At 41.5% G+C, this 21,183-nt stretch overlaps 1 protein-coding gene across 3 annotated transcripts in view; it reads right to left on the bottom strand.

Moving 5' to 3' along the window:
* Window positions 1-21,183, bottom strand: part of CSNK1G2 (casein kinase 1 gamma 2) — a 936,064-nt gene that overhangs the window by 260,912 nt on the left and 653,969 nt on the right. The window lies entirely within an intron of this gene.

Raw genomic sequence — 21,183 nt, 5'->3', positions numbered from 1 at the left:
AGGTAGGCATCCTTGATGTCCAAGGTGGCCATGAACCCTTGAGGTAGGATCAAAGGGAAAAGAGTTGGCAGTGTAAGCATCTGAAAATGGGTACATGCAGGAAAAGGGTCAGATGGGAGACGTCTGAAATTAGCCTCCAGGGCCTATCTTTTCCCGGCACTAGGAAGATCCTGGAGTGAAAGCCTTTTCCCATTTCAGACTGTGGGACAGGCTGGATGGTACTTTGCGCCAAAAGGCTGTCCAGAACTGGTTGTAGCAGGGGAAGCTCTTCTTTTGGGGGCTGGTGGATTCCCCTTCTCTTGGTGGGAATGATCCAGGTCATGAAGTATCTGGGTTCTATTACTGAAAGTACCCATTTGTCTGAAGTGATGTGTATCTACACTTGGAGACAGTGTGAGAGTCGTAAGGAGAAAGGGACAGAGGGAGAGGGTGGAGGTTTCAAGTTTGGCAGTTGTGTCACACTACCTTCCCTGTCTTGAAAGGGTGCCCTCTGGCTGGTAGATGGTGTAGTAATGGCAGGAGTGGATTGTTTCCTGGGAGTTTTTCTTGGTCTGGAGGAGGAAGCGGGACCTGAATGCTTCCTGATAAACTGAGTTTTGGACAGGTAATTCCTTGGAAACTTGGGAATTGGAGATTTAGACAGATGCTTTAAGTCTTGCAACTTCTTACCTTTTTTGTTGCAAGGTCTTAAACAAGTCTGCAACCTTGGGTCCAAATAGGGCTTTGACTGTCTAAAGGTGCATCTACTACCTTAGCCTTAAAATCATCTGTTAAAGGCTGGAGGCGTTGCCAGGAGTACCTTCTTAGGACAGAGGCTGATGCTATTGACCTAGCCGAGGCCTCAGCAGCTCATAGCTGCACCTGATAAGAATGCCTGGTAACTTGGAGGTCAGGGAAACCAGGGAGGACAGTTGAGCTTTGGCTAGAGTGTCAGAGATGCCTGAAAGCTGTTTGGAAGTTTTCTCCAAAAGGGCCAAGGCATACTTAGAAATGTGTCTGGTACTTGACTGCTCTGAAGGCCAGAGTTGCAGATGTGTACACCTTTTTTGCCCAAACAACCCATGGCCTTGCTGTCCTTGTCAGCAGGGAGGAGGTAGTAGGGGCTGTAATTTTGATGTCTTGTCAGTAGAGACTGAGATGGTGGCTGGGTCCGCAGCTAGGCATTTTACCAAGAATTTAGCTGTCTCAGGTACCTTGTAAAACCTATCAGGTCTGTAAGGGGCTGGAGGCTGAGAGTCTGGATTCATGGATGCTGTAGAGAAAGCATCAAGAAAGGCTGGAAGGACACGTGGAACATTTATTTATTTATATATTTGCAGTTGGTTTACCAAGATAGTCCATTGGGCCAAAATGAACCCGTCCTGGGGAGAAAAGCTCCAAACAATCAATGTTACAGTAGGTTATATGATAGTTATACAAATGTAAAAGATTCAAGCAAAAAATTACAAATAATACAGCAAACATTACAAATAATGCAAACTAGTGATGAAACTTACAGATGATACAGACTAAAGAAGGAATCTAGCAAAGTAAATAATGAGAAGTCAATTACATATAAGGAATCATACACTTAAGAGGTACAGCGTAGTGTATTCTTGCAGATACAATAATAATAATAAGAATGTATGAGTTAGGAGAAATGATAAAAGGAAATTGCAGGAACAGCTCTGGGAGCTGGGAAGTCCATCTGGAGAAGCTCAGAGTACTGTTTTTGTGATGAGTCCCACTTGAATTGCTCTCTCATCTTTGCTGCGGGTTCCCCAAAGGTGAGATCTTCTGCAGGGGAATCAGCTTCAGCAGATTCTTCCTCTGGAGGAGCATATCCAAGGGGGAAGGGAGTTGGGATGTGTAAGAGAGGGATTCTTCTGAGGAAGAATCAGAGAGCTCCTCCTCTTCCACTTGAGAGTTTTGAGGCCTGAGGCCTAGGGCTCAGTACTGGAGGAGGGATTGTGGAGGTCCCTGGTGCAGTAGGCCGCAAGGTCATAAATGCATTAAAGAGGCTTTGTGAAAAAAACTACCAATCTGGCTGACTTACCCTAACAGGAGAGGTATGCTTTCTCTTCTCTTGCTTTTTAAGAGAAGGCCTGGGACCAGACGCCTGCGAAGGAGCAGAGGGATCTGGCTGGTCTGCAGAGAGCCTTGGTTCCCCCTCGACGTCGAAGACCAACATGTGCAGAGCCTTGGAGGACAAGTCTTCTGCACAGTGTTCTGCGGCATCTGTTACGGTACCCGCTATACCCAGAATGGTGGAACCAGAGTGCTCATCCAGGCCGATGGCCACAGGATGAGTGTTGGACGGCGGAAGCGCAGTGACAGTAGCAGGCCTTTTTCTTTGGAGGTTCAGCAGGCAAGTCGAAAGGTCCCTCCATACTTAGCACTAGCCGTTTCAGATGCTGGTTCTCAAGACAGAGGTTGAGCGAGTGAAGTCTGCTATGTAAGGTCTTTGGTACAAAGGCCTGGCAGATAGGGCAGGCCTTGTAGTCATGTGACTTCCCTAAACAGAATAAACAGAGGTCGTGGACATCTTTGTGGGATATCTGATGGCCACACTTACACTTGCCCTTTCTGGATGACATGAATAAGCACTAACATGCAATGACTAAACTAAAGGTTCCCCAACAGGGTACTTATCTGAGTTTTTCAAGCATCTGACGGCCAGGAAGGTAGGAACACCTGACATTCGACTGGCGGCAGAGAAGTTCTGAAGTCTGGTGCATGCAGACATCAGTTTTATGGCCCACATTCTGCTAGCCACGTTTAAGACGTCCCATGCACCATGCAGTGACTGCAAACTTTTGTATACTGGACGGATGTTCGGGTAGCAAGAGGAGAAAACCCAACTGTACAGAATATTGCAACATGTGAACAGAACGACATGTTACTTTCCCCACAAGAAGAAAAATCATCAAGTCTGTGTGGAACCTGCATCCCAGGAATACAAGATCTTGACTTGGTGAAAAGGATGACTTTTTGAAATTTATTGAGAAACCCAGGGCCTGCATAAAGGGAATAGCTACGTTCAGATGTTGGGTTAACATGTCTGGACTGCTGGTCAGAAACAGCAGATTGGCCAAGTATGGGTAGACTTATAGGATTGTAACCTTAAATAGGCAATAGCTGGGGCCAGGCACTTTGTGAATACCCTTGGAGCAGTAGAAAGGCCAAAGGGCAAGGCAGTAAAAGTGCAAGAAACCCACCGAGAAATGCAAAAACTTCCTGAAGTGGGGATGAATAGGGATATGCAGGTATGCATCCTTGAGATGCAGAGAAGCTAAGAAGGCTTGAGGAGGAACCAGGAGAAGGGGAGTAGGCAGGGATAGCATTCTGAAAGAGGGCACCACCAGGAAAGTGTTTAATAGGGAAAGATTTAATATAGGCCTCCAAGGACCATCTTTCCTTGGAACTAGAAACGTTCTGGAGTAGAATCCCCTCCACAGTTGGTCTGGAGGGACAGACTGGATGGTGCCTTGATGGAAAAGTTGAGCAAGTATCGCGACAAACACATGAAGTTGACTGGGGGAGTGGGGGGGATTGAGGTATTCCCTGAAAGGGAGAAAGAGTCTCCTAAGTCATAAAGTATCCGCTTTGGATAACTTGAAATCACTCAGGAGTCCTAAGTGATTTCCATCCAAGCAGAAAGAGAAAAGCAAAGAGACAAGGAGATATGACTTGGAAGAGGGGGCAGAGCATCACAGATGACTGTCTAGACTGAAAGAGCTGCTGAGAAAGGGCAGCAGCAGCAGAATTAACAGTCGTAGCCTGTGGCAGCCTCCTGGATGACTTACAATGCCTAGTTTCAAAAGGAGCAGAAGTGGAGGAGCAAACAGGTTTCCTGACAAAAGGAATCTTGGCTGGAATGTTCCTATGAAATTTTGAAGTTGGAGAAACAAGCAGGTGTTTCAAATCCTGAAGTTCCTTGCTTTTTTCCTGTAGTGATTTAAACAATTCTGCAGCTGCTTTGCCAAAGAGGGAGGAATTACATAGAGAAGCATCAAGCAATTTTGCCTTTATGTCATCAAGGAATGCCTGGAGATATAACCAGTAATGCCTTCTGAGAATAGATGCAGAAGCTGCTGCTCTGGAAGAGGCCTCAAATGCATCATAACCACACTTGATTGTTTACCGATCTGGAAGGAGGCTAATAAAAGTGAAAGGGCCAAAGATTTAGCCTCTGAGTCAGGCAATGGTGAAAAAGCCTGCGTAGCCTGAGTGAGCAAGGTCAAAGCATACCTACACATGTGTATTTGATAATTTAAAGCCCAGATAGCCAAGGTGGAAGAGGTATAGACCTTCTTACCCAATCTTTCCAAAATTTTACATTCCTTGTCAGAAAGAAGCAGTTTGTTTGATGGAGATAGCCATAAAGATTTATCTAAGTAATTTAAACCACAGCTGGGTCAGCTGAGGGGCATTTAAAAAGAAACTTACAATCCTCAGGGACCTTATAAAAGTGATGAAGTCTTTTAGGTGCAGGGGCCTGTGAGTCAGGGGTCTTAGATGCTGCCTTAAAAGCATCTAAGAAGGCTGGCAGGACTTGTGGAACTGCTGAAGGAGCAGGGGTGTCACATAGGAATGTGACAGATAAGCATCTTTTACATTTTAGGTTACTAGAAAATTAAAATGAGGAAGAAGAGGCAATAGGTTGTGAAGCAAAAAGCATTCTGAACTTGGGCAGTATCGCAAACTGATTCAGGAATGAAAGATCCAAAACTGGTCACCAAGTGAGATTTCTTTGGCACTAACATTCTTGTGTAAGATCCTTATATGAGGAGGAAGAACAGCTTCTGTTACCCCCTCAAACAACATATGACTTAAAATAGGAGGAACAAGAAGAGCTTGGTCTGTCAGATGAGGAGGAGGAATTTCCTACTTCCATTTGTATCCTACATGGATCACATTCAACACCCATTTGTCTGAAACAATTCGCTGCCAAACAGGAAATAGAGACTCAGACTTCCTGGAAGGGATAAGGGGCTAACAGGGTGGGAAAAGGAAGGGGGAGGGGGGATGCCCCTTATATAGTCCATTTTGACTTACTGTCTTTTACTCTGCGGATTCTTGCTTTCTTTTTGGAACCTCCATACAACTGCTTTTCAACAGTCTGCTTAAAAGCATTCTGCAGATACCATTTACTTTGTTTCTTGCCAAAATTAGATGAGGGGACATGGAATACTTTAGCTGATTCAGACAATCTTTCAGATGTTTCATCCCTTCTCTAAATTCACCAAGTCTCTCTCATCACACTTCTGATAACTTATGCCATGGGCCCAAAACTAAATCTCTATCCAAATAACTACTCAAAATTTCATTTTTTTTCATCTTCCAGGAGGTTCTTAAAATGCAGCCGGGCAAACCTCCTTAAAACAGTGCCAGAGGCAGCAGCCCTGAAACTAAGTACACATTTCAACCAATTTGTAGTGACTTGAGAAATGGAACAAACTAATCTACACAACAGAGACTGTTCTTCACAAGAGGTAACTGAAGCTAATATGTTCCTCAATGTCACAATTAACAGGGATAAACTTTAACATATCAGACTGACAGTTTAGAATTCTAATAATCAAAGTTGCAGAAACATACACTTTCACAAGCTTATCAGAAGCTTTACCATCCTTAGGGTTAACAAAATGCTTGGCAGCAGCTGGATTTACTGAAGCTATAACTGCTAAGTCTGAGATTAGTGCATAAAAACTTGAAAGACTGAGGAACTTTGTACGATCTATCCAATTTCTTTGGGTCAGCAGACTGACTGTAAGGGAAACCACTGGCTGTGACAAAAAGTGCAGACAGTACTGGGGATATGGATGAAAGTTCTTGACACATTCCGGTTGTAACAAGTTATATTTTCTTAGAGAAGTATTTTCTCGCTGAAAACACTGGTTCATCCTGGAAACAGTCTCTGAGAAAGAAAATCCCTCACAGGGAGAATCAGATACCACACTCTCCTTAAAATTTGAATCAGAAACTTAAAGAGCTAAAACTGCATCTAATTCTTCACAATCCCATACATATTTCAGTTCTAGAACCTCTTCAGGGAAAGAGGAATCCATTTTTTTTTAAATCAAGAAAAAACATTACAAGTAGGGTAAAACAGCCTGCACAAGACCCTGAGGCAATCCTAATAAATGACTTAGACTAACTAACAAAGGAGAACATAAATGTTTACTTTTCTGTTTTTTTTTTTTCTACATGAAAATTGGGGAAAATAGACCCTGTATTGCCAGCAGCAGCTTCCCCAGGGATGGGCACAATATCTTGGCTAGGCAGGGGCACATTCCCTGCCCTTTCTCCCATGACCGGCAACATTGGCTCTCAATTGCCCACAGAGGAACACAATCAACTACACAGGATGTGGTTAATGCTCAGACCTTGGTGGCTGTAGAGATTACACTAGAGGGATCCAAAGAAAAAGATGAACGGTCCAAGGAATCAACTTTGGCTACAGCAGTCTCATCCACCTGCAGGTGAGGCAAGTTACCAGCCTGCTGTAGACGTCTGCTTAACAAGTTTTTTCTTTGTGGCTGGAAGAAGGTCTGACCGAGGGGCTGGTAGTTTGCTCCACTGCCAAGCCAAAGAGGATTCTTGTTTCACATTGAGGCTTAGGAGCAATAATTGCTAAAACAGGAAAAAATAAGAAAAAAGTAACTTTCCCCCAGAAAAAAAGAATACCATAAAAAGCACTTTAAACACTTTCCCCATTGCCAAAAAGTTCCTCCAAAAAATGTAGTTTTAAAACACGTTTTTACCACAAAAGTAAAAAGTGCATACCTGTTTAGAAGTACATAAAAATCACAATACTCCAGGAAATACTTTTTTTATTTTACTTAAAAGTACTTCTTTCTCAAAAAAGTTAATTTAAACACAAAAAAAGTAATGCGTAAGGTTCTTCCCTGAAGGGAACTTATCTGTTCAACAGTGAAACAGCATTAGCTGACTGTCAATCCTAAAAGCCAGCAAAGTACTGCTGTTCTCAGTGACTGGAAAGCTATGAAGCGTTTGGAGTCCAAACCTGACTTTAATCATCTCAGCCTGACCAAAGCTTTGGAAGCTGACCAGCTGTTATATCCTATGCAGGATATAATCTATAAAGCTACTGCAGCAGTGATCAATATGAAGAACATCAGTTACACATTCTCAGGCTTACCCACAAACCCTAAAGGAAAGTATTACATTATGGGAATTGTGTCTAGGCTGCAAATGATCATTCACTTAGTACCAACCTATGAAATACAGAATTGTAGGGTTCTGTGTACTGCAGTTCTTTGGACAGCTCCCCCTCCACCAAGATAATCAAACTACCCACTACAGGGTCTTAAAACAAACCAATCCCCAACCAAAGAAGCTTAGATGCATTTTTTGGCACACATTCATATAAACATTGAAAGTTACAAAACACTGTATAACAGAAACATCTATTTCAAACAAGATACATCACAGTTTTGTAACAGCCACTCTGGTTATAACGAACAGGCTTTTCGATTATATCTATGGCTGTAAATAAGTTTATTTGCTTTTTTCATACAATTAACAAGGTAGGTGCGCTGGTTCAAAGACATTTTTAGTCATGTCATGGGCACACCTGTACAACAGAATAAGGAACAATACTATAGTGCAAGGTAACAATTTCTGCAGTGAACATAAGTCATTAGTTTTAAGTACAGGGTACATTTGCATAAAACAGTAACAGATACACTACCATGACTCAGGGGTAACTGAATGCGCCTGCTCAATCTGTTGGCTAGGGTGTTTGCTTATATTGGAATGTGAACCACAAATAAAATTTGTGCTGTGAATCCCAATTCCACAATCTGCCTGTCTCGCTGTACAGGAAAAACAAGCCAGTACTTCCCTTTCTACTAAATTGCTATTCACTACTGACATTTTCTAAATGAATGGACATAGGGCTTGGTGGTGTCCAATCTTCCAGGATTCGGGCAGAAAGAACTGTTCTCATCTGTAAGACGATGCTGTGAAGCTTCAGCTCCTGACTGGGCCAAAACCCCTGTGCAATATAGCATGGGCAGTATCTTCTTTACTTCAGCAAGAAGGCATCAATTGAGAGTAGGATTCACAAAGAGTTTGCCTGTTACAGAGACTGACTGGAGAACATCAATGAGTTTATATTTGTACTGCATGATGCACAAAAACATGCTTAGGGTATTTCCAGCAGGTCTGACTCTAGAGACCACTGGCCCACTGTGGTATCCTTACATGGAATTCTGCAAGTGGCACCATCATAGATATGGATGCCATGTATCCCACACTGAGCCACGGTCTAACTTAAGGTGGCTTAAGAGACTGTAGAAGGCGTACTGTAAAAAGATTACATTGCAAAATGACTGACATATCTTTGTATCTACTGAATAACCAAAGAATGCAAGGATATGACATACTGCACAGGTCACAGCGATTCTAAATGAGTAAAAGATATACAGCAGAAATTCCCTGTGCTGGAAAAAAGCATCTCAGCTATTGGCCAGGAGCAGCAGTTATCCAAAGAGAGAAACAATTGTATGTCGGGTAAACATGAAAGGACGCTACTACTAATATACACTCTGAGAACACACACAAAGGGCTCATTTGAAATGCCAACTGTCAACAAAAAAAAAAAAAAAAAAAAGATTGAAAACACAGGGGAAGAGCAAATATCGAACAGCAATCTCCTTTAAACTTGTTTTGTAGAGGGACAAGCCTCCTCCACCACCTGAACCTACCTATATCAATGCCGAGACTGCCATACCATGGATAAAAATGAATATTCTGAGAAACGTCCATACAGCACTTAGTAAGTCCATTTTTTCAGCCATTCAGCCTCTGTGTTTTGGGACTTGCTCTAGCGGGTCTCAATATTTCAAACGGTTACCTATCCAAAGCCAAAGAGTAGAGTCCTGAACTGGTAAAGAGTGCTTCCTATATATTCAAAAGTGATGGAATCTTGCTGACTTTCTGATCTTTAAGTGTAATCAAGCATGGTTAAGATCTAAAGAGCAAATCATTCTCCTCTAGACAGTAGATGGATGACATACTGAAGGATGACTAAAACAAAAGGACTCTATAGAGATGGTGTTTATGCTGCCCAACTCTAGTACTAGCCTGAGACTCTTCTGCCCTTATGTCTTCATTTCTTTGTCTGTTCCACAGTGTGCACCCTACCACCTATCTTGGGCAATTCATCTCCATCACCTCTAGCTTTCCTCAACTGTTCTGCCTTTACTGCCCAGGTTTCTGTACCATACAGTAGTATTGGGAACATCACTGTTTTGTACACCTGACTTTTCAGCTTCTTTGTCATTCAAGTCATATACTACACCTGACACTGTGCCAGTTGGCTGCAGCACTTCTGATTTTTGCTTTGACTTCATTATTCAGACTTCTCTTCTCCTCAACTACCCCTCCCAGACACATGAATCTGTTAACCTAATGTATGACCTAAACATGAAGGAACTAGGAGATACATAAAGATGTATGAGCAAGAATTACCTCAGGGCTTTCTTGCCCCCGACCAACAAACTGAAGCAGAAGGAGAGGTACCGATATACATGTCAAGAGGAAAGGAAGAAGAGTTCACTTCAGCACAAAAACTCTAACATGAAAGGAGGAAGGACAGCGGATATAATACTGCATCAGACATCTACTGTTATGTTAAGTTCTTACACAAATGAACCATGCCTATCCTTGGATCACTGTTGCAATATTACTACCAGATGGGAGATTCCCAAAACTGTCCAAGTAGAAAGGGAGGAGGAAGGTAGAGCTGAGCTACGGTCTAAGATGCCTTGCAGGCCAGACCTTGCAAACCTTGCTCTTGTCCTAGAAGAAAAACATCACGTTTGTATTGTTTAGTGAAACGATGAGTAGAGGACAAAGTTGCTGCTTCTAGAATACATCTACAGTCTACGCCCTTGAAGAAATCCCCAGAAGAATGGAATGACCCTTAACTGGGACATGAAGTTGCTCCTTATACAAAAGGAAATAGTTTTAAATATTCAGTTTGAATCAGGTTCACTGGTTTCTAAGTAAAACCAAGTTCTTGTTCTGTAAAAACAGGAAATGGTCACGTTTCTTGGTATTTTTGGTTTTATCCAAGTAAAATATGAACTACATACGTATGTCCAAGGAATGTAATATTCTCTTTCCTCTGCTCAGAGAAGGGAAGAAGGTATGATGGTTTATGGTCCGATTTAAGGAAAGCTTAACTACTTTGGGTATGAAGGTAGGCTTAGCTCTAAGAGTTACCCAAACCTTACTTGCAAGATGAGGAAAGGTGGGGTGGCCACCAGTGTTTGTAGCTCTAATAGTTTTCTAAGTGCAGACCTAAAGAGATGAGAATGCAGTAACACAAAAAGATAGCAATTTTTCCAAAACATAATTCAAATCCAAAGGAGAGGAATAATTTTTCTTGAAGATCTGATGTGCAAGACGCCTTCCAAGAACTGTTTAACCTCAAAATGAGCAAAAAGTGGTGATCTAGAGGTAGGCAGGCAGAAATGGGAGACAGATGTGCTTGAACAGAAGAGAATTGCCAGTCTGGAACCGAGCAGCTCACAAAAGTAAGAAAGCATGTTAGGGATACCTACTTGACAAGTGTCCATATTCTTTCTGTGGTACCATAAAGAACAGAGATGAAGAGATAGGTATGTATCCCAGAGACTACCCAGTCTATGGAACAGGCTCCCCATCCATAATCCAATTCAAGTGCAACTTGGACAACTGGATGGGAAACCATTAATTCATCCCTGGTTTGGCATCTATGTTTCTGATACAAACAGGTAACCTGTAAATGGTTCATCTCCCAGTCCCATGCTTACACTTATCAAGGGTATCAGAAGTCAGAGATTTGGGGTGCATGGCTAGGATTAAAAAGGCCCTTGTGGTCATTAGCCTAGTAAACACCTACGGACCTATAAACACATTTCCCATTCAGAAACATAAGATTTCCTGGTAGCTGGTTTTCAAGCATCTTATATAACTTTTAGCATGCCCTCGGTGAACTGGTGCCAAATGGAATTAAAACTTCTATCACACAGAGAGTTAAATTTAGAATTTAAATTTAGAGTTTAGAGATCTGAGTTAATTAGAGAGATCTTATGTGTGAACAAGTTCATCTTGTAAGGTAACTTGTGATAATTACCCTCAGCCAGATGAAAAACAAGGGGGAAACCAGTGCTCTCTGTCAAAAGGAAGTCACCAGCAAGATTTTGGGTTTATCCTTTTTGATCTGAGGATTTTATGGGGTTAGAAGAAAGGGAAGATGCACATAAAGTGAGACTTTGCTGAAAAGCTACATTCAGTGCTACCATGGCTTGTGTGTCAGAGGGTTAGAGCTGGCTCTCCTCTCTGTTTAGATAGCATATCACTGTGGTGTTGTCTGTAAATATTTGTAACTGACTCAAGGACTATAAATGATAGACACTGTTTACAGCATTTATGAATGCCAAAATCTCTTCTATGTTTGTGTGTTCTGGTCTGTCTTTTTGTTCCTAAGACCCTGCAATTTTATCCCCATAGATACTGTTCCCAAAGCAAAGCCTGAGACATCTGTTGCTACAGACTATGCTGGAACAGTAAGAGAAAATAGGAAACCTAGAATCTGATAAAACTGGTTTCCTCATCAAAGACTCTCTTTTCACAAAGCCCCACACTGGAATCTGGAATATCAATTAACACTGATGTTGGGACCATACAAATTTTAGGTACTACTGAATTTTTCTCATCTGGATTACTGCCAGGGGAATCTTGAGATTCCTAGATGCCTTGTGACCCAGAATCCTGAGAAATCCCTGGGCTAAGACAAAAGTCTGAGAGGAAAAACTCAGTGACAGATCTAGATACAGATCTACTTTTTCCTGTGGAAGAAAAGCTCTTTGAACTGAGACATCTAGGAGACACTCATGAAAATAATCTTGCAAGGAGTAATGCAAGACTTCTGAATGTCCTCTTGGAGTTCCAATATGTGTATGAGATCTCTCACCCAAATGAGAGCTTCCCGACACACGGAAAAAAGACAGCAGAGATAAGTAAATCATTTTAACAGGGATAATGTGTACTCTGCATTAGGTTATCACTGGTGCTGGCCACTTTGTAAATACCCTTCAAGTGGTGGATAGACTGAAGGGTAATGCAGAGAATTAATAAAGTTTTGTGTCTGGATCACACTAAGAAACAGGTGAAATCTTTATCTACAGGAATATGACTATAATAATCTTTTAAATCTAAAGTCACCAGGAAACTCAAATATGGAACAAGAGGTAACAAGTTGTGAAGGGATAACCTTTGAACTTGGGCATCATCACAGACTGGTTTAGGAATGCAAGACCCAGAAGTTGTCGCCATGAATCTTCTTTTACATTATAAACATTCTTGAATAAAACCCTTCTCCTTGTTGAGGAGCAGGGACTGCTTCTATCACCCCAAGTTAGCATGTGGTGAATGACAGGAATGAAAAGAAAAGTTTGGTCTAGCAGAGGAGGGAGGAATCCCAACAAAAGAGAGGAAGACTCCCACTGTCATTGGTAACCCTGATTAATTACTTTCAGAAACCATCTGTCTGAAATTATCTGTTGCCAAAGACAGAAATGAAGGATCAGACTTTCTGGAAGGACTAAAAATGCGCAAGGGTGGGAAGGGGAGGGGAGTCTTGTAGACAGCCATTTAGACTTTGTAGACTGTCCTTTGTTCTGGAGGGTTTCCTCTTTTTTTTTAATGTCTGTGACATTGCTTTGCTTACCTGTAACTTGCTGTGAATGCTTATTTTGCTTTTTGAAAAAGGTTGCGGAGGTAGCATTAAACCCTTTGATAAAATGGAGAAGGAAGGGTGAAAATCTGAGGAATTTCTTCAATCAGCTTACCTCTCTCATCACACAAACTCTGCAGCAGAAGGTCCATAACCTAGTGCTCAGTCCAAAGAAGAATGCAATATTTCAGTTTAACATTTTCAGGATGGTTAAGTACACAGCCAAGCAAATCTCTTGATAATAATTACAGTGGTAGCAGCCCAGGGAGTGGCATCAGTAGAATCAAAGTACATTGTAAACAGTGGGTAGTCACTTAACACACAGAAGAAATCAGGTCACAAAGATGTTTTCTCCCCAAAAGAGGAAACCGATACCATAATATTCCTCATGTTCTCAAAAGAGGCAAGAATAAAGTTCAACATATGAGCTTGACAGTGGATAATTAAATGCTGCAGAAAAATACAAATCTATTAAAAGCTTTCCAATTCTTGAATAGAGAATGCCTTCTATCAAGGCTTGATATCAGAGTTGGTGTTTCTATCTATATTAGAGGTCAATTCACCTCCCGTTCTAATTAGACTGGACACGTCCATGGAGTTGTGCCAAATTCAGGTTATGGTGGGTAAAACCCATTCAAGGTCATAGCCAGTTATGGATCCCCTCTCCAGGGGTCATGACACACACAAAAGCCTACTTGACCAAACTGGAGACAATCCAAATATTATCAAACACTCTGGTTAGGGGGGGATTTCAATTACCCCACCATCAGCTGGGAAACCTATGCTAGCCCTAACTCCCTAGCACAAAATTTTCTTGACTTTGTAGACTTAAATTCACTGGAACAAATTGTTCATACCCCAAAAAGAGAAACAAACATACTAGATCTGGTCCTCACCAACTTGTCAAACAGATGTACTACTGCAACTGTCGGACCCTCATTAGTTAAATCTGACCACAAATCAGTCACCTTCGAGATGACCCTAACACCAGAACTAACAAAGGGTGAAATCAGACTAAAAAAACTTCATTAAGGCAAACAAAACCTTCCTAGGTGAAGGTATAAATGCATTCCAAGTCTCACCCCCAGCTTGAAGTAGTAACTACACTGAAGCTTACACTAAAGCCCTGTACAATCATTTGCATAAGTGTGTAGACCTGGCAGTACCAGAAAGAATCAAAGTCAGAGCCCCAAATTAAAAAACAACACCATGGTGGAGATCCAGCATCAACAAACTTTACAATAAATGCAAAAGATTGCTGTCCAAGAAAACAAAGGCGAGACACCAACAATGAAAAACCATCCTCCTCAGCCTCAACAGGCAAATAAGACAACTTGTCAAATCCTATAAGGGCTTCTTTGAGAAAAACTTGGCAAGCAGAGCCAAGGATAACCATAAGGCCTTTTACAGCTATCTACATAGCCTAAAAAGTAGGACCCAAACATGTGCAGAACATGTGCAGAACTCGTGGCCAATGGTATCACACACTGAATCCACAGAGACAGCAAACCTGCTAGCAGATAGCTTCGGCAAAAATATCACTTCCTTATCCCCTCCAAACCTATCACAAACCTTCCCCCAAACATCCTCCCTGCCATACACATCTGAAGAACACGTAATCAAAGCCCTGTACAAGGCAAAACAACACAGCCTCTATGGGACCAGAATGCATTCCAGGCGGTCTTCTAAACAGGCTAAATCATGAACTAGCACCACCATTAAGTAACAAAGTACAATTTTCAATCACAGTCTAATCCCAGGCCAGCAACAGTTACTCCCATCCACAAAGGTGGCCTAGCAACAGGCCCAGGGAATTACAGACCCATAAGCCTGACCTGCCTCATCTATAAGGCCATGGAACGTATCATTATGGACCTCGTAATTAAAGACATAAGTGACCTTCAAACCCTGGATCTTACCTATTCAGCTTTGTCAAGGGTAGATCATGCTTGTTAAATCCGGTGGATTTTTTTGAAAATGTGACCAGGGCCATTGACAAAGGCAAATCTGTGCACACAGCAGACCTAGACTTGGCAAAGGCTTTTGACACAATCCCAGACTCAGGCATTACTGATAAACTTAGCAAACTGAAAGTAAACCCCATTCGTTGTAAGACAGCTTGCAAACTGGCTCCAACTTGACACACACTATCAAAGTGGGTGACTGCAGATCAACCAGCAAACCTGTTACCAGCGGGGTGCCACAGGGTTCACTGCTAGGCCCCCTACTGTTTGGTATATACTTCTCAGAAGTTCAGGTCAAAACTAAGATGTTGTGGCTGACCAAGTCTGCAGATTACTGTAAACTGGGTGCAATTAATGAATTCCCAAACTATGTCAGTATACTTTAGGAGGGTCTTACGCAGACCAACGACTGGTGTCTTAGTCACAGTCTCAAAATGAATGCAGAGAAATGAATCATCATTCCCTTTGGCATAATGTCCCTTCATGCTATCACATCAACAATACCCCAAGTACTCACAATGTGGTAAGGGACCTGGGATCACAAGTTAACTGTGACCTTACTTCGACCACCATGTATCTACTGTAGTAAGTAAGGCTTTATATGTGACAAACAATTAGTAAAGGCACTGCCTCAAGAGCAAGAGAGGTTATAGCTCCTCTGAACTCTGCAGTAATGCAGCCCATAATTGAGTATAATGCCCCATTCGGCATATGTTATACAAAGCACCTGCAGCAATTGGAGAAACCTCAGAGGTTTCTAACAAAGAAGATAAATGGACTCCAGCACATGCCTTACACAGACCGACTAAAGTTCCTGTCACTATACTCTGTATCATATAGCCTTCTTACGGGAGACTTATGCCTGGCATACAGAACAATCTCAGACCCAAACCTAAAGAACTTGCTGCATATCTGTAAATCAAACGGGGACTAGGGTTACCCGTTTCAGGGACCTAAATATGGCCTGCGAATTAAATAGGACATGCTGGATGGACAAATTTATCTTCCAGCAACTGCTACATCTTTGGAATAAGCTGCCTATTCATGTGAAACAGGAGCACCTCTAGGACATTGTTCAAGAGGAACCTGAACAAGTGGATGGGACACCATAAATTCTTACAGAGGATAGCATCCACAATCCTCCTGGACATGGACAGCCATTACTAAATGCAATCTTGGGTATTAACTAACATTTCTATGGTATTAAATTGGGACAAAATGGCTAGGCTTGAAATGACCTCCGGGTCGAGAGCCTAGTCCTATGATCCTATAGGCAAAGAGAAAGCCATAGGATGATCGTAAGTGAAAGACCAACACTGATAAGAGTACTTAGTAGAATCTAGTACAAAAACTGCTGTTAAAAAAAGGAATAATTAGTAGGGCACATAAAATACTGCATGTCAACTATATGAATCAAGCTGAGGTGGTCGGAAAAGATTGTGAATTGCTTTTCTAATCTCTCTTCCTAAAACAATATGCAGTGAAGTCTAGAAGATTTAGGATTTTTATCTGGAAGAGTTTGCCTACATTTTTATGCCCCAAGCAGACCCCAAATAATTTTTCCTCAGGCAGACTGCAAATGATAAATGTATGATGGGGGAAGAAAGAGGTAATTAGGAATACGTTTTGGAAATGAAATTAACTGGCAAACTTTAAAAATTCCCTGCAGAATACTCTTGTCAGAAATACTGGGTGAGCAAATTAGTGTAGAGAAGGAAATGATTTGTTTGAGCTGTGATACAGAATTGGAACTGTCTACACATAGAAAGGCCTTGCAGAGTTTAGTTCTGGTGGCTGCCAAAAAAGCAATTACTAGAAAATGGAAATCCAAGTCTAAACCAACCATACTAGAAGTAGTGAATATAGTAACATTGATAAAAGAATTGGAAGCAAGATCTTTAGAAAATGACAGGACAAGCCAGGTAAAAAAACACAAACTAAAACCTGAGATAATCCCCGAATCCAGTAGCCAGCAGGGCAAGGCTACCCACAGTAGTACAGTCAAAGGCACAGTCCAATGTTCGATCACTAAAAAAGTTGCAGAGACCGGTTAATCACCAGAAACACTTTATTCAAAAATAACCATAAGCGCTTTCATGTGTGTCAGTTCAGAAACTTTATCAAAAAGAATACATATAGAAAAATCAAAAAAATAAAAATCACTGATTTTTCGTGATTTTTATTTTTGTGATTAGGACATATTAAATGTATTTTATTAGTTTTTTTAGCTCCTGATCTTATTATGTTGTACTAGTTTTAACTGTATATATTCTTTGTGTGGGTTTATTGTCATACACCATCTGGCTTGCCTTTATTAGGAGGGCTGACTGATGGATTTATCCACTTTTTATATCTTGTAGGGATGGTTCTGAGAAAAATCCTTTTAAATAAATGTTTTAGATGGTGATGTATAATGCATCTAACCTGACAGAGACAAAAGCGCTTGTGGTTATTTTTGAATAAAGTATTTCTAGTGATTAACCGGTCTTGGCAACTTTTTTAGTGATCGAACATTGGACTGTGCCTTTGACTGTACTACTGTGGGTAGCCTTGGTCTGCTGGCTCCTGGATTCAGGGCTTATCTCTGATCTTTAGAGAATGGTCAGAACAAATTACATAGAAAAAAATGGGAATTCTGGGAAAAACACATGTAGAATAATGTTTTGCAGGAGGAATGAGGTTTTAAGGGGAGGCTGGAATTGAATGAGCTATGTAATGTTTTATGTTTTACAGTGACTGTATAGCAGATTATATGTGATGTATAATGCTTGCAACTGAAAATGTATTGAAAACAAACCATGTTGACAATAATAATAATAGCAATAAAAAACAGCATTCCCATCCTTATCAGAAGGAGAGATTGGTATTAACTTGACATTTAGCAGCAGGAGCTGGGTCCACCAGAGAAATAACTGTTGAGTCTGACCTGGAAAAGCTAAAGATTGGGGACCTTTGTACAATCTTTCTGCTCACATTGGGGCAGCAAGCTGGCTTGCCAGGCAAGTTGCATGCTGTAACACATCTTCCAATGATAAAAGAACGGGGTTCAGTACAATGCAATAAATCACAATATATCTTCAGAGACATAGGAATGTCTATATTTTCCCAGTGAAACACCTGATTCATGCTGGAAATTGTTTCAGAAAAAAAAAATCCTTTGAAGGAACAGGCAAACGCCACACTTCCCTCAGAATCTGAATCAGAAACCTGGTGCGAAAAAAAACAGAATTGCCCCTTCACATTCATTCTGCAGTTCAAAATCTTGAACTTCCTCAAGAAAATGAAGAATCCCCTTTTCTCTTACAAGAAACAGCTGAACTGGAAGGGTTCAAGACCCTGAACTAAACCCTAAGCCAAGTCCAATAAATTACTCCTGCCTAATGTAACAGGAACACATATGTCTAAGTTTTGCTTCTTTTTGACAAATTTCTGAAAAAGTAACTCCACTTCTGCCAGGCAAAAAGAGCTATCAAAATCATCCTTGGCCTGTGCTGTCTGACCTTTAGTAATAGCTTTGGAAGGAGAGGTGGAGGTGGAAAGGCATAGACATGAAGGTTTTTCCAACTGAAAGACAGAGCATCCACTTTCCAAGTTGTGTGGATGAAACCCTTTGTGCATAACTTGGCAGCTGCTGGTGGTTTAGTGAGAAGCGAATAACAGATCTATGTCTGTCCATGTTCAGACACTGTTCTGAAATACATGAAGATCCAGTTCCACCATCCACCATCGGGGATCCATCTGTTGTCTGCTCTGTAGGAGTTCTGGGCCCAGAAACCTTGACCTGAGAGAACCTGCCTGAAGAGTCAGTTGTAAGGCTTAACGCATTTGCCATAATATCACATTGCTTGAATGTAAGTCTGTGATGTTGATGCTTCCCCTGTTGTTGTCTGTACCTGTCAACAGTGTGTTTGTTCTCAAGAAAACTGACCTGCCCTGGAAATCAAACTCTTGAACGCCATCAATGCAAACTGACCGCTAAACATTCCTTCATGTTGATATGTAGATGTATCCACTTGGCATTTAGATGAGCCCCCATGAGCTTTTCCATTTTAGATGAGCTCCCTGTCGTTGTCCGCTCATCTGTCGCTTCTGGCCTCTTCCTTGCTTCTGGTCATCACCTGAGTTCCCTTTGTTTAGGACATTCCTGGAGCCCACCACAAGGAATTCCTTTGAAGGGTGGGTCCAAATTGAATGACAGTGTCCAAATCTTGGCAGTGTTGTTTCCACATTTACATTTTGAGATACCAGTTTTCCCTTGGGAAGCACAGACAATGGGGACACACATGAACGAAAGATGCCATGAACCCTAATGTTGAAGGATCAGCCAGCAGTCAGCAGATAGTTGATGGATGTAAGGATTGAAGCAAGTTGTTTACTCTTGTCTGTCCGGAAAAAAAAAGTCTCTCTAGGCCATCTCACACCCAGAAAGCAGTCTCACAGAAGCACATACTAGAGGAGGGTAGAAGACTACACTTTATTTCGTTTCACAGAATAATTCCCTATGATCATAGCACTGCTATGACATATTCCCAGATGCTGTAGAAGGTGAGCTTTTTCTTTGAGCAGCAAGAAGGCAGTCAGAATAAGTTGGAGTATTCTCAGAAACGCCCTGAATCCAAGCTGCTCACTGGAGCTAGCCAATGAAGTAATCTGGTACAGGGCGCAGTTCATACTGCAAATGCAGATAACTGATAATGAAAATGTCCATACTTTCTGCAAATAATTTCTGCAACTTACTGCACAGGCAGCTGAAGGCCTTGCTCCTTTGAGATCCAAAGTTACCATCCAGCACCCAGCGAAGCCTTTGCAACATCTAAACCCAAACTCTTGAAACGTGTAATAGTTGAGGATAGATAAAGTCAGGATAAAATCCGAATTTCTCTAAATACGGTTCCCTTCTTTCGACTAGGAACAGGCGAGAATAAAATTCTGATACAGCCCTTGGCTGAATGGCTGGCTGAATGGTAACTATCTGGAGTGCTTGGACTGTGATTTTCTTTGTGGAGGAGGAACATCTGGCATGCCTGGCATGCCTTTGCATTGTGTGGAAATAAAATCTGTAACCAAAAAGGAATAATATCCTGCACCCAATCCTCTGCTGTTGGAGAATCCACTGGTTTGACTCAAGACAATCTTCCTTCCCAAAGAGCTGCCATTTGAAAGAGTCCACTGGCCTCAAAAGCAGCAGGTCATTGGTTCTGGTCTACTCTAGGAATTAAACCTGCCTCACCCCTTACCAACTAGTATAGAACTGACCTCAGAGGGCACCAGAAGCCTCCATATCTTGCAAACTAGCAGCTAGACCCAAACTAAACCTACAGATCTGATAAGCAAGATCTTTCCAAAACTTCTATAGCTTTGTCTCCTTCACTAAAATTCGCTTCCTTCAACTGTCCAAACAATTAACAAACTGAATTATAGCAGCTTCCCTCGAGGCCTTCCTTAAACAAAAACCACACTGCAAAGTCCCTAAACTCAACCCAATTTGTCTGTGACACATGAACCATCCTAAGCCACTCTTACACTCAATAAAGCCCTCGCCAAAGCCAGGCTTGTAGATGGCTACAATTGTGAAAAGGAGATAATGCTTCCCACAAGAAATACAGTTATTCACTTTTTTTCACATCCGTAAAATACTGAGGCACCTCGCTAAACACAGGCAATCCAGTCTGTCTAGTTGAATTCCCTGCTCCTTCTTCCAGAACCAATAAAAGTGGTTTTCCCTTGCTTGCCAAGGGTACTTCAACAGCAACAGAAGATGTGCCTAACCCTTAGTCCGCGGTGGTACTAGGGACTACACTAGAGGAAGTACAGGAAAAACATGAAAAGTATGAAGAACCAGAAATGGCCACAGCAGTCACTCCATCTGCAACTAAGACATTTTAGCAGCATGCTGTGGTGGCAAATGCTGTTTAGTAATTTTCTTCTCTTTGTGGCTGGTAGAAAGAAGAACTGGGGTACAGTTAAGTTCAGTAAAACAGGAAAGCAGTAAAAATTCACTCTTTCCAGCAAAAAACACAATGAAAAGCAATTTAAACACCTACCCCAACCTTTTTTTTTGTTTTTACACAAAAGTAAAACACAACACTCCTATTTAAAAAGGTACTAAAAGTCACGTAATAGTCAATAAAAGTTTTCCTAGCTTAAAATTTCACAGAAAAAAAGTTCACTTTCTGTCATTAAAGTAAAATGTGGAATGTTTTTGTTCCCTGAAGAGAACTTATCTGACCAGCAATGAAAAGCCTTTGCAGTCTATCAAGCCTGAACAGCCCACAGGAGGAGTGCTCTTTAGCAGCAGGAAAGCTCTGAAGGGCTTTGCAACCAGAAAACTCTTTCTTTCAGTACAGCTCAAGCTAAATAATGGGTTTGCGCATATAAAAGGTGCCCATGAAGCTTTGTAAGCTGGCCATCTGTTATAAACTGCGTAGGATATAGCCCATTTAACTAAGGCTACTGCAGCAGTAATGAATATGGTTAACATTACTG

This window comes from Protopterus annectens, chromosome 13.part0 (assembly GCF_019279795.1).
Source record: "Protopterus annectens isolate FY-2018-M chromosome 13.part0, PAN1.0, whole genome shotgun sequence".
In the NCBI taxonomy this organism is placed as follows: Eukaryota; Metazoa; Chordata; order Ceratodontiformes; family Protopteridae; genus Protopterus; species Protopterus annectens.
The sequence above is the reverse complement of the archived record's forward strand: the minus strand, read 5'-3'. Positions and strand labels throughout refer to the sequence as shown.